Source organism: Adiantum capillus-veneris, chromosome 30 (assembly GCF_014529385.1).
Source record: "Adiantum capillus-veneris isolate H3 chromosome 30, ASM1452938v2, whole genome shotgun sequence".
Lineage (NCBI taxonomy): Eukaryota > Viridiplantae > Streptophyta > Polypodiopsida > Polypodiales > Pteridaceae > Adiantum > Adiantum capillus-veneris.
Genome location: NC_140960.1, coordinates 71,710,030 through 71,722,437, shown reverse-complemented (window position 1 = coordinate 71,722,437; position 12,408 = coordinate 71,710,030). Strand labels below are relative to the sequence as shown.

Genomic DNA, 12,408 nt, shown 5'->3' with positions numbered 1-12,408 from the left:
CAGAAGTAGGCATTTGGGGGCAGATTTGGGGCTGTTTGGGGGGACATATTTGGGGCAGTTTAAGGGCAGGTTTGGGGACAAATTTGGGGACAGTTTTGGGGTTGTTTAGGAGTTGATTTGGGACTAAGCTGAATGGAGGTAATTCAAGCCTTACTTCAGTCGACCGTTCCGGCCCCGTTCCCGTTCCCGTTCCCTTCTCCTGTCACAAGACGGGCACCACGTGCCAATAGAAAAGAACAGACTGAACAGACTTTTAGCACTTCAATAACAATTGAACGAAAAGAGAGACAATACGTGACACGGAGTGCCGCGTGATTTGCGGAAATCCGTACAACTGCCACGTCATCAGTCAACGCAAAACGTGGAGCGTCGTACAACTGCCACGTTATCAGTTTTGCATGTCTGTGTGTGTGAGTCCTGCTTTATTTTAATCCCTTTGTCACTGGGGCCTCATCGGACGGGGTCCCCATAAGTTGGTAGGACTTCTTCTTCTTTTGCTACTTGTTCTTCTTAGGGTTTAGGCCCCTCGGCCGGCATCTGTTAGTTGGCTCCATTCTTCAGGGCTTTGACACGTCAACAGTTTGTGACATCTCCTCCCCGTTCCCGTCCCGTTCCAGACCCTCCCGTTCTCGTTCCCTGTTCCCGTTCTGGGTAATTATGCCTCGGACAAACACACACACACACACACACACACACACACACGCTGATTGCTGACGTGGCAGTATAGACAGGTGTTGACGTGGCAGTATAGACAGTAGTACGGATCTCTGCATATCGCGCTGACATGCTAACGTGGCTGTTGTACGGATTTCCGCAAATCGCGCTGATACTTTTTTCTGGGCAGATTTTTGAGATCAGTTGCTTTTGGAACAAATTGCTTTAAGGGATTATTTGCTTGTGAACTTAATTGCTTTTGGGGGCTCTGCTTTTGGCATCCCTTGTAAGAATAAAAGAGCCCTAAGGGCCTCCTACCTTTGCTGATTTTCAGGCAGCCTTCAGTGTGCGATAGAGGAGGCTGGTTTTGGATCGATTTCAACAGGTGTACCTCCTCTTGCTGAGGAGTTTGGAGATTCTTTCCACGAGAGACTGCTTGCTGCCTTGAAGTGCAATTTGTACCCGTCTACGTAGGATTTCCTTGCGACCTTGGAGTGTCTTGGCCATGGCACCCCAGAATGATGTCGTAGAGAGTTCTAATGATATAGACGACACAATGCATGACACATTGAATGATTTTCGGAGCATTTGAGAAGGTCTACTCGTGATAAGTATTGCAGGAGTAGCCAAAGGCTCCTACGGAGTTGAAGAAGCTTGAGTGATACCATAGTAACATGGGACGCATCCCGAACAGCTCGGACGAGGAACGGGGGAGGGGGCTTAGAGGGGAATCTTGTTTCCGCAAGAGGGGTTTGAAACAAGGGGACGATGCTGGACGAGGGTGTCAGATGCAGCGGAGTTGAGAGAATAAGTAGAATCAAGAATTCAAACAACACGTTCATTGCTAAATGAAACCCTGAATTGTCTTAGTTTATGCCTCAGTTTTGATGCTATCTTTTGAAGCAGTTAACAACATTACTTTTTTAGATAATCGTATAGCGATTGGTGAGTGGGTTGAGTTGAGGAGATTCTTGGCAGAGCAAGGTTCCCATCAGATTTACACTTTCCTGATGTCTTTCGGGGGTAGCAGTTGAATGTATAGTGGCCACGTACTATTTGACTTGGAGATATGTGAAACTCTCACATGACAGTTGCGGATTGCTCAGTCCAACTCCCTGGGTTGTTTTGCTTTTTAGGAGTTCAAAGGGGGTGTTCAGAGTTTGGAATCTCCTTGGATTTGTCTAGTCGGTCCACATATCTTGTGTCTAGCCATGTATAGCTCGGCTTTTTTGCTATTTCCATGGCTATGTGGCCTTTTGCAGGCTCGGGAGTCGGAATGGAGAGCGTTTTTGGACCAGCCCATCACCCCTTCAGATCTAGGCTATGGGGCAGCGCCCTCTTGGTGACATCCTTTCCTCAGGGCAGCCGACACGTGGATGATATCATGCAGAGGTAGATCATCTCAGATGCAAGCCACAATTTGCTATTGCCCCATGTCACCTTGGGGATGTTGCCTACGTTGAGGCTGAGTCAGAGGTCTTGTGCTCAGTAGCAGATGGCAGTAGGGGTAACAGTTCAGTTGTGTGTACCACAGGTCTATCCATAAAAGGTCATGCCACATCTATGCTGGACCACCCTTGGACACTTGTATATGCTTTGTATCAGCATGAAGAGCCTTTCCTAGAACTCTCTCTCTCTCTCTCTCTCTCTCTCTCTCTCTCTCTCTCTCTCTCTCTCTCTCTCTCTCTCTCTCTCTCTCTCTCTCTCTCTCTCTCTCTCTCTCTCTCTCTCTCTCTCTCTCTCTCTCTCTCTCTCTCTCTCTCTCTCTCTCTCTCTCTCTCTCTCTCTCTCTCTCTCTCTCATAACAGGTCTTGAGTTTAACTCTCGTCGGATAGATCTTTGAGGTCTCTTGGGATATTTTCCTACGATGTTAAAATCCTCTTCTTCTTCTCTCTCTCTCTCTCTCTGGATCAGAGATGCCTCGGATTAAACTGTTGGAGCTACGCAGACACATAGAGACCTCTTGAGGAGGGGCCCAAAGAGGGAGATTTAGGTACAGTGGCAGATTACAGATTTCTTTGGGTCACGGACAGAGGAGTCAGCCCCGTAGCTCCACAGTATAGTGGCACCATAGGCACATTGCTTGATTGGGCGATAGAGTTGGGGCGGTCCCCCGTCACCCCTGGATGAGGGGGTCTGTCTCAACACCGACGGAGACTACAACAGAGGATCCACATCATACTAGCATGACACATGAGTCGCTAGAGTGCTCACTATGGAGGACATTGATGTTACTCTCGGACACTGATGCTCATTTTATTTTATTTTGTACCCAGACATTGTATTAGATCTACCCAGATTGTATCAATTTGGTCTCGTAGGTCATTTTGGCCTTTTGAAGACGTATAATATAACATTTCATTTTCATTTCATTTTCTTGTTCTACCTCAGTGATCCGTCTTCTCCAGCATTTCCTTGAATACGTATGTGGCATTGTAGGTGTTCTTGTGGGTTAGAGGATTCTATCAGAATCGAGCAAGGTCGGAATCAAGGTGTCCACCAGAACGGAAGCCAGTCCATGTCATCATCGCACCTTTTGCTGCCTATTTCTGACCGTCTGGATGTCTAATTTTCCTCTCAATTCTCCGTTCATATCTTTACATTGCTTATGTATTGTGCTTGGACGTAGTCGGACTTTTTGGCCCAATATGAGGTTTTGGTCAGTGTGTTTTATTGGGTTCATCTTTTTCCGATATCCACTAGAAGTGGTTCATGGATGTTTAAGTGTACTTTTCAAAAGTTTGGTTCTGATGGCTTCGATAAAAGCTAGTATGAGGAATTTGCTAAGTATTGTGGTGTCAACTTCTCTTTTCATTAAGTCACATTGCAGTTTTTAGACTGACTATTTAAATCGATGCAGGAGTTACATGTGTTTGATCTCTGGCACTCAAGGTAGTATAGGGTCACATTGGGGCTATGTAGGTTTGGACCTTGATTGAGAGTAGGGTACGAAGATGACCATGAACTTGATTATTTACGTGTCACACTCAGATGCTTAATACCAAAGTGGAATGCTCAATGGGATTGATGAGTAAGCGGCTATGATTGGAATTCATTGTCTAAAATAAGACCTGGCTTGCTGGACGTAAGGGACATTGATCTATTCAAGCTTACCTAATACCTCCTGAAGGGAGGCTCAAACAAGACCTTCGATGAGAAACTTTGCAGTTAGTACCACTTTGAGCGTAGCTGGTGTCCGCCCCCCCCCCCCCCCCCCCCCCCAAAAAAAATAAATAATAATAATAATAATAAATCATAGAAGATGCAGATGCATTTGTATTGCATAACGCCAGTTGTGAAGGGAGGTTGTTTCTGCATTTAGAGCATTTGATGTAAATGTTTCAAACCCTATGCTGCTTGTTGTAGCTGAGGGGGTTGTATGAAATCATTGAAGTCAGTCAAAAGCACCGTATACAACTGTCAACTTTTCTTATTTTAGTTAGTTTGTTTGACATTTGCAAAACAGGATAATTGGATGATGATGATGATATGGGTGCGAAGGATGATGATCGCTTGCCACCCCCCTCGGTTTTCCTGTTGCTGGTTTGCTTTTGCAAGTTGCAAGATCTGAGTTGCAGCTCCGCACATTAAGCTTAGGCTACGTTTCTCTGGCATGCGGTTTTGAAGCTAGAGACTGCAGCATACATACATTTGTATATGAAAAAATCAACTCCTGTATATGAAAACAGAGGTGCTGAAATCCTAGGGTGCCCTGTATCTAACTAGGTTGGAGTCATGAAGTTGTGAGTACTGCGAAGTTTTGTGGTGGGCTGACTATTGTATAATGTTACAGAGTGCAAAATTTAGTTGTTACAAATGCGTTGAAGTCGGTAGATGTTACAACGTTTTCTCGTATGCAAGAGCCGACTTGCTTTCTATTGGACGGGTTTGGCTGGTTGATTTGTGGTTGCGTAACATGCCAAGCTGTTTTTTGCGTTCCTTCTCTTTAGAGATGAGGAACACGGGTTTTGAATGGAATAATTAGCTGATCTTCCCACAACGTGTGATAATCTTCAAATAGTCAAGTGTGATGCTCAGCCTTGTGCCAGGCTGTTTGGATTTCTTACAGCAACAGCATGTCATCAAATTGTAGCCAATGAATCACGCTTGTTGCCTGTGAGCTCTTAGGTGTTTCATGTTGCTGGGGCTCTTGCCTTGGGCCGCTGTGCCCTATGCATGCTCTTTGATGGGATTGCTCCAGAAGATGTTTCTGTTGTGTAGGATTGAATACGTCGGGAAAAAGTCGTAGTATTCCCTTAGTTTTTCCAGCATGTGGCTCTCTCTCGTGTAGTAAGGGCTTGGACCCTTCTGCATAATTGGAACAGTTACATGAACTTTTGACCTGGAAATCATGGTGATTCAATTTCATTGATTGTTTGAACATCACATCGTTTTTTGACTGTTCTGGTCTCAATGGTTGCGGGTGAAGGCTATGATAGATTGAGAATCATTACATGTCTTGTGCTGTTGGACAACCCAAGGGTCCACCATGCACAAGGGAGTTTGGGGTTGAAAATCCAAGGTTCACCACGACACACCGTAAAGCCAAAAATACCATCAACATAAATGAATGCACGCTTCTCATCCACCTTCTTCTCCATTCCTCTTGTCCATTGGTTGACATGATAAGAGTCTTACACCTTCATGTATGTTGGAAATACGGGCTATAGGAATGCCCACAAAGATACACACAGGATGCTCACTAAAAAGATATATCCACCATCAATGGCAAGCCACAAACGCTTTTCTAGGTCTTAGTCTTACACAACGTTGGACATAGAAATTGCATTGAGTTGGACTATTCTGAAAACAATGTGCATTAATCTTTTCATACCAATCACTGTATACACTTATGCAAATCACCATTCAAAAACAGAGTCTTTATGTCCAATCGATATACATTGCAACATTACGGCTTGTCCATGCATAAATGCTATGAATGGTAGTCATACGACAAGTGGGAGCAAAAGTCTCATGAAAATCAATGCCCTTCTCTTGACTAGACTCTTTTTTCACAAGTATAGCCTTGTAACAATTAACGTTACCATCAGGCTTACGTTTCAACTTTTAAACACTTAGTACCAATGCCTTTTTTGCCAAGAGTTAAGGGACATAGAGATCATATGCCATTCTTATCAATAACTCAAACTCATATTGCATTATAGCCAACCAATTTTTTGAAAATTTGTCTTCATAACATGACAAAAGTCCTTCCTCATTATACATGTTAGACACACGCAAAACCTACATACAATGCATAAGAGGCATGTTGAGATTCAATATGACTAGATAAAGGTGCACCCAATTTACTTTCATGCAAGGATTGCACCAACCATCTTGGCATATCTCTATCTCCATCAGTTGCATCTTGTAAATCTATATCAAAAAATGGTTGATTTGTGACATTATTCGAAACTTCCAAATTACGGCCTTATCTCCATCAATTGCATCTTGTAAATCTATATAAAAAAATGGTTGATTTGTGATATTATTTGAAACTTGCGCATGCAACACATGTGCCTTGTTAGGGCTTACATTTGTATTCTTGCCATTAAAAATAGGCAACAATATATTTCATACATTTTGTGAGCTTACACCTGTTTCCTTTGTACATGCTAACAAGAGCTAATTTGCATCTTCCACAAAAACATATTGGCTAATCAATATATGTTTCATTTGTGGATGATACAACCTGTAATCTTTGGTTTTTAGATTGTGACCACAAAAGTACATTTCAAAGCCTCATCATCCGTTTTTCTACGTTGTTGCTAGAGCACTAAAGTATAAGGCAAGCAACCAAACACACAAATGGCCAATGAATGGCTTCGTGCCATGCCAAGCCTCATATGGAGTCATAAACTGCAATGTTTTGGTGGAACACCACTTTAGCATATACACAACACACATGAGAGCCTCAAGCCAAAATGCGTGTATCAAAGCTTAACTTTTGACCATACATTGTGCCATCTTTATAAGTGACCTAATTTGCCTCTTTGTAATGCTATTTTTTTGTTTATTTGTACTCCTGCCATTAAACATAGGCAATATGTATCATATACATTTTATGAGCTTAGACCTCTTTCCTTGGATATATGCTAACAAGGACTGGATTGCATCTTCTTTGTTGCATGTGATATAACCTGTAACCTTTGATTTCTAGATTGTAACCACAAAAATATATTTCATAGCCTTATCATAAATTTTTTGCATTGTTGCTTAAGTAGTTAAGCATAATGCAAGTAGCCAAACACATGCAAATGACCAATGGACGGCTTCTTGCCATAACAAGCCTCATATGGAGTCATAAATTGCAATGCTTTAGTGAAACACATGTTTAGTACATACGAAAACCAAAACATGTGTAGCAAATCTTTTAACCTTTGACTATACATCATGCCATCTCCATAAGTGACCTATTCTGCCTCTTTGCAATGCTATTTTGCTGAGGGCTATAAGACACTATAAATTATTGTTTCATCCTACAATTTAATAGAAAATGCATTAAATTCTTTAAGACATATACTCCTCTCCCCAATTAGAATGGACGGTACATACAATACAGACATATATTTTTTCAGTCATGAGCAAAAAATTCTTGAAGCATAGATATACTTTGGACTTTGCCTAAGCAAACTCAACATAAAGGGTATATGTCAATGTAGCTACCATCACACTTTTGGATTTACTCACAAACCTTGGGTTTAGGTTTGCCCAATAACCTCACAAGGTGGCAGCATAGGTTTGCCCAATAACCTCACAAGGTGGCAACATAGGTTTAACTTCACATTGGGAAGGTCTCACCTCCGGCCCTTTATTTCCTTAGCTAGGGCAATGTCTAATACTTTACAAATTTTTTGAGAGCACAGACATATCTAGATAAGCAATTTAAGAAACATGGGACAAATACAAGGTGATCAACATACAAATAATGACACATAAAATATGAAAATATTTGGCATACCTATGACCTACAATTAAACATGATCTCTTGCATACATTCCATAGAAAGGAGCAACCATCCAAATTATGTGACCAAGATTATTACTCTTTTCTCTTGTGTTGACATGGTTCTTGGTTGTAGAAAAAACATGTTTGTTCTTGAAACATTCATGAGATCGTCCGCCTAAAACAAACATTTTGGATGGACAAGAAAAGCTTACTAAGGTTCTTTGCTGACTAGAGTTTGTGACAACGTCTCAATTTGCTGCGAGTTTTGCTGGCACAAAGAGCTTGTACTGCATTGTAGCATCCCAAGCTACTGCTCTAGCACGTGCCTTTATTGCTGCAAGCAGAACATTGTTTCAATATGTTGCTATAGCAAAGGCTACAGTGGACTCAAAAAATGTGACAACATCTCAAGATGCCATCACTTTTTCTTCCTACAACCTTGATAGCATCTCAATACGCCTATCAAAATGCAATTACCCGTGAAAGGAATGCCTGTGCTCTACCTACTAAATGGGACAACGTTCAAAACGTTTTGTTGCACCGCCTACTCCACCACCTAAAAAACCTACTTTGTTGCTTGAAAATATGGCAGCGTGTCAAAATGCCGACGATTGTTCTACTCTGCCCTCTGTGAAATCTTGCCAAGTACTGTACCATCGGCTCTGATACCAGCTAATGGTAAAGAGCTAGGGAGGATGATAGCGCATAGTAAACATGGAGGAGGAATCCCAATCTTCGAGCGAGTATTTCCGAGCGGACAAGAAACCGAGCGAGCATAAACAATGAAAAAGATTAGATCAAGATCTCAATAGTTACTCTATTGAGTATAGTGTAGCAAAGTAGCCATGCTGCATCTCAAATAGTGTCAAACGAAAGAGCCATGCTCTTCCTTTAATGTGTTCACACACATTAAAATAGTCTCAAACAAAAGATCCATACTCTTCCTTTAATGTGTTCACACACACATTGATACACAGTCATATCTTGCTTCTGTACTATCTTGCTGAGCACATTCCAAAACTCTATTTGTGCAAACTTATTCTCCATGGTAAATTCACATGTTGCAATTGTCATAAGTTCATGCACAAAAAGATCAAAAGATGGTAACTCAAATGCCACATGTCCATCATAATGTGTAGGTAGCTCTTGAACTTGAATGATATCCTTTGCTTTCTTGAGTGCCATGTGTACGTTGTGAAGGCATTGCATGTAGTATACCAACTACTATGGAGGGACCATCGGACTATTACTAGTGTGTCCTTCATTCCAATGCCTTGTGTGCTTTCAATAGCAATGCGAACCTTCTAGAATTGACATTGGCCATGATTGAAAAGGAGGATTTGTTCACCACTAGCAAGTTCAGTAGCCTTTATCTTCACCTGCTCTCCCATTAGAGTTAACTAGTATGGCCGGCCGCCTCCGGCGGCCTCTCTCTCTCTCTCTCTCTCTCATGTAGTGCTCAATGTCGTCATGTCCAAGCGGCCGCAAAATTGCACTATGGAGCCGTGCATGTGCATTGCAAATGGAGATGATAATGATGGGGTTGTCGATGCCAGCCTGAAGTTGATGGTCATTCGTACATGCGCGTCTCATGATGAAAGCATTGGGCACAAACACTTGTGCACACATACACGAAGAGGTAGCACACAGGTTGGAACTCTCTCTCTCTCTCTCTCTCTCATATTGGAGAGAGAAAGTTGTGGAACTATAGCAAGTCGAGTGAAATGGCTATGGAAGCTTTGCAAGGCGATCTGCAATAAGAGGAGCACTTGAATGAGCACGCATGAGCAATTCTGCAAGAATTCAAAGCAAGAAATGTCCCGACCACACTTTCAAAAAAGGCCTTCGTGACTTTCACCCGACCGCATTACAATAAGAACGTTGTCTAGAGGAATGTGAGAAGTATCATTGTTTCTGTGCATACTTCTAGTTAAATATTTGAATCCTTTAGGAATGGTTTTGTGTGGTTATTCATGGAATATGTTTCAAAGCATTACTTGAAAGCTGCATAGGGAACTTGCTTGTCAGGATCTTCTCCCCGGGGAAGGTGAGGTGACTTAGAAGACTCATCGGCAGTTGGATTATGGAGAAGGTGCCAATTCAAATTGTCAGAGCTACTGAGCTTTGGCCAACAATGCTGTCATGCACAAAAGGACAAAGAAAAATGTAGACAAAGCGTGTGGACTCCGGGCCAAATCCATCATCTACTTTCACGACCTGCTAACTACATTTTTTTGCGCAACAAAAAAATGCATTCCACCGTGACATCTTCCAGTTCTGCTTGAAGTGAGGCACTACACGAATAAGCGACTTCATCTTTTGAAAGTCACACATTTGTCTATCAGGTGCCCCAAAATTTGGTCCTACCATAAACATTTTTTTGAGCTAACTTACATAGAGATTCAACCAAATAAATTGTTTCCATCATCCATGCAACAGGGGTGGCAACGGCGTTGGCTGCATGGTTTCAACAGTGACGGTGGGAACTGAAGTTCACGTCAGTTGGTGGCTTTCGTCTATAGGGTTGTCGCCGCATCATCATCGTCTTCTGAGGCGGTAGGGAAGACAACATGGTCGATTGCTGAGCAAAGGCTTCTAATGGAGCAATAAATGCTTCCATGATGGCGGTGTTAACTTCAACTGCAACCGATTTGATCGGGTTGGCTGTAGGGATGCCGGAAGTCCCATCTACAGTTGCGGCATGGGATGGTTAGGAGCAGGCAGAGGCTTGCCATGGTTGGCATTGCGTGCAACAGGCTGTGCTTAAGCGGATGGGCACACCATGTTGCAACACACCTAATTACATGGCGCTCCTAAGTCTCTTTTTGATCACTGGCTGGGGCAGCAGTCGCTCCTTCTCACTGGCTGATACAACGACGGGGCCTGCATGTGGAGTTTGGGCTTGAAGACCTGGAGGGAAACAATGGAGACGTTGTGATGGCGGGTGTTGCAAGGCATACCGCATGTGCTGCAGGGCACCTTCCATGGCGCCCACAAGCACAATGACTCTCTCTCTCTCTCTCTCTCTCTCTCTCTCTCTCTCTCTCTCTCTCTCTCTCTCTCTCTCTCTCTCTCTCAGTTTTAAAAAAAAAACTCTCTGAAAAAGCGCGCGCCAGCACGCGCTCTTTCAGAGAGTTTTTTTTAAAAAACTGAGAGACCAAACCCCCATGTTCTCTCTGATCCTCTCTGCTGTAAAACTACCGAGTCGTGGAGCCAGAGTTGGCCGAGCAGGGGCTGCCTACAGAGGTTGCCTAAACAGGGCAGGTCTGCAGAACTGAGAGGGCCGAGCCTCGCATGGAAAGGTGAAAAGGGACGCCTGAAGGAGGCCGCTAGAGGTGGTGGGCTGTAGAGAGAGAGAGAGAGAGAGAGAGAGAGAGAGAGAGAGAGAGAGAGAGAGAGAGAGAGAGAGAGAGAGAGAGAGAGAGAGAGAGAGAGAGAGAGAGAGAGAGAGAGAGAGAGAGAGCATATTGTTTTTTCTGCTTGACATTGGCATGATGTGAGGGACTGTGAACTCGTTTTGATGGTGCCCCCGCCCTTCGTTCCCGCATGAACTTGGGACCGCTCTTCCTTTGCACGTCATTGTAGGGTCATATATGATGGCACAAAATGATTCATGGATCCAAGAGTTTGAAGATGTAGTCTGGCTTGCAGAGGATATATCAGCCTGCATTGCAGAGCGCAACTCCGTAGCCCCCGTTGGCAGTGGGTCCCGTGCTGCTAACAATTCCCGCCTCGTTTTTGCCACAAGCTAGTAATACATTGCTCTCTCTTTGACCTCCTATGCTCACTCAGTCATCTCTTAGTGATATTGCATGTTTGTTCTTTTGAAACTTTGTGTTGTGGTTGTCTGTGAATCCAAAATTGCCTCACTTACTAATGGATCCCTTAAAGTTGTCCATGTGCTCAATGGCACTCTGATCGTATATGATTGCTTGTTGTGTATTGACTGCAGACGGAATATCACCATGCTTGGTACCCACCTTGACAGCCTTCAGTCCTTCTTGAGTATTCCTTCCCTCACCAAATCTTTGAATGAAAAGGACTTAAGCAAACAACAAGACAAATTTCTGAGTCTTCATTCTAGGATGAATCAGATGTCAAACAGCCTAAATTCCTCCCAAGCTTCTAACAGGATTAATCTATTGGGTCAGGATGGGAGAGGGGAACCTAAAGAGAACAATAGAACAAGAGGCTTAGATAACTATGGAATTGCTCGACTTCAATGACAGTCTGACAGATCATGCGGGAGCAAGATGATGACCTTTTGAATCATGAAGTGACAAGCACAAAAAACATTGCCTTGGCTGTAAATGAAACGCTGGATTTGCACACAAAGCTTTTGGATAATTTAGATGACGACACAGACAGAACAAATACACAATTGAACGCTATGCAGAGGAGGCTAGGCGTACTGGGGCAGAAGACAAGCAGTGGGTGTTCAGTGATGTCCCTCATCTTGATGGTTCTTCTGATTGTGATACTAGCCCTTGTCAAAATTGCGTTGATCCGATATTTGTGAGGTATGCTAGCCCTCGTCATAATTGTGCTGATCGGGTACTGTGTGAGGTGTCTTTGTGCATGCAAAGGATTGATGGTGAGGTTTCAGTATGTGGCCCTTTGGGATTCACAAGCTGTTGCTGACTTCTAAAGTGACTGCTGCTGGCAAAAAAAAAAATTGGTTTGACAAATAAGTAATGCATGTAATCATCATGTCTCATGATTCTATCAAAGCCACCTCAAACATGTGAAGCTCAAGCGAGCCTAAGAGAGAAGATAATATTTTCAAATATTGTGTTTATTGTCTTA

General features: G+C 43.1%; 1 pseudogene; it reads left to right on the top strand.

The window, feature by feature from the left end:
* Positions 1 to 11,195: 11,195 nt before the first annotated feature.
* Positions 11,196 to 12,140, top strand: LOC147418174 (syntaxin-52-like; annotated as a pseudogene).
* Positions 12,141 to 12,408: the final 268 nt, after the last annotated feature.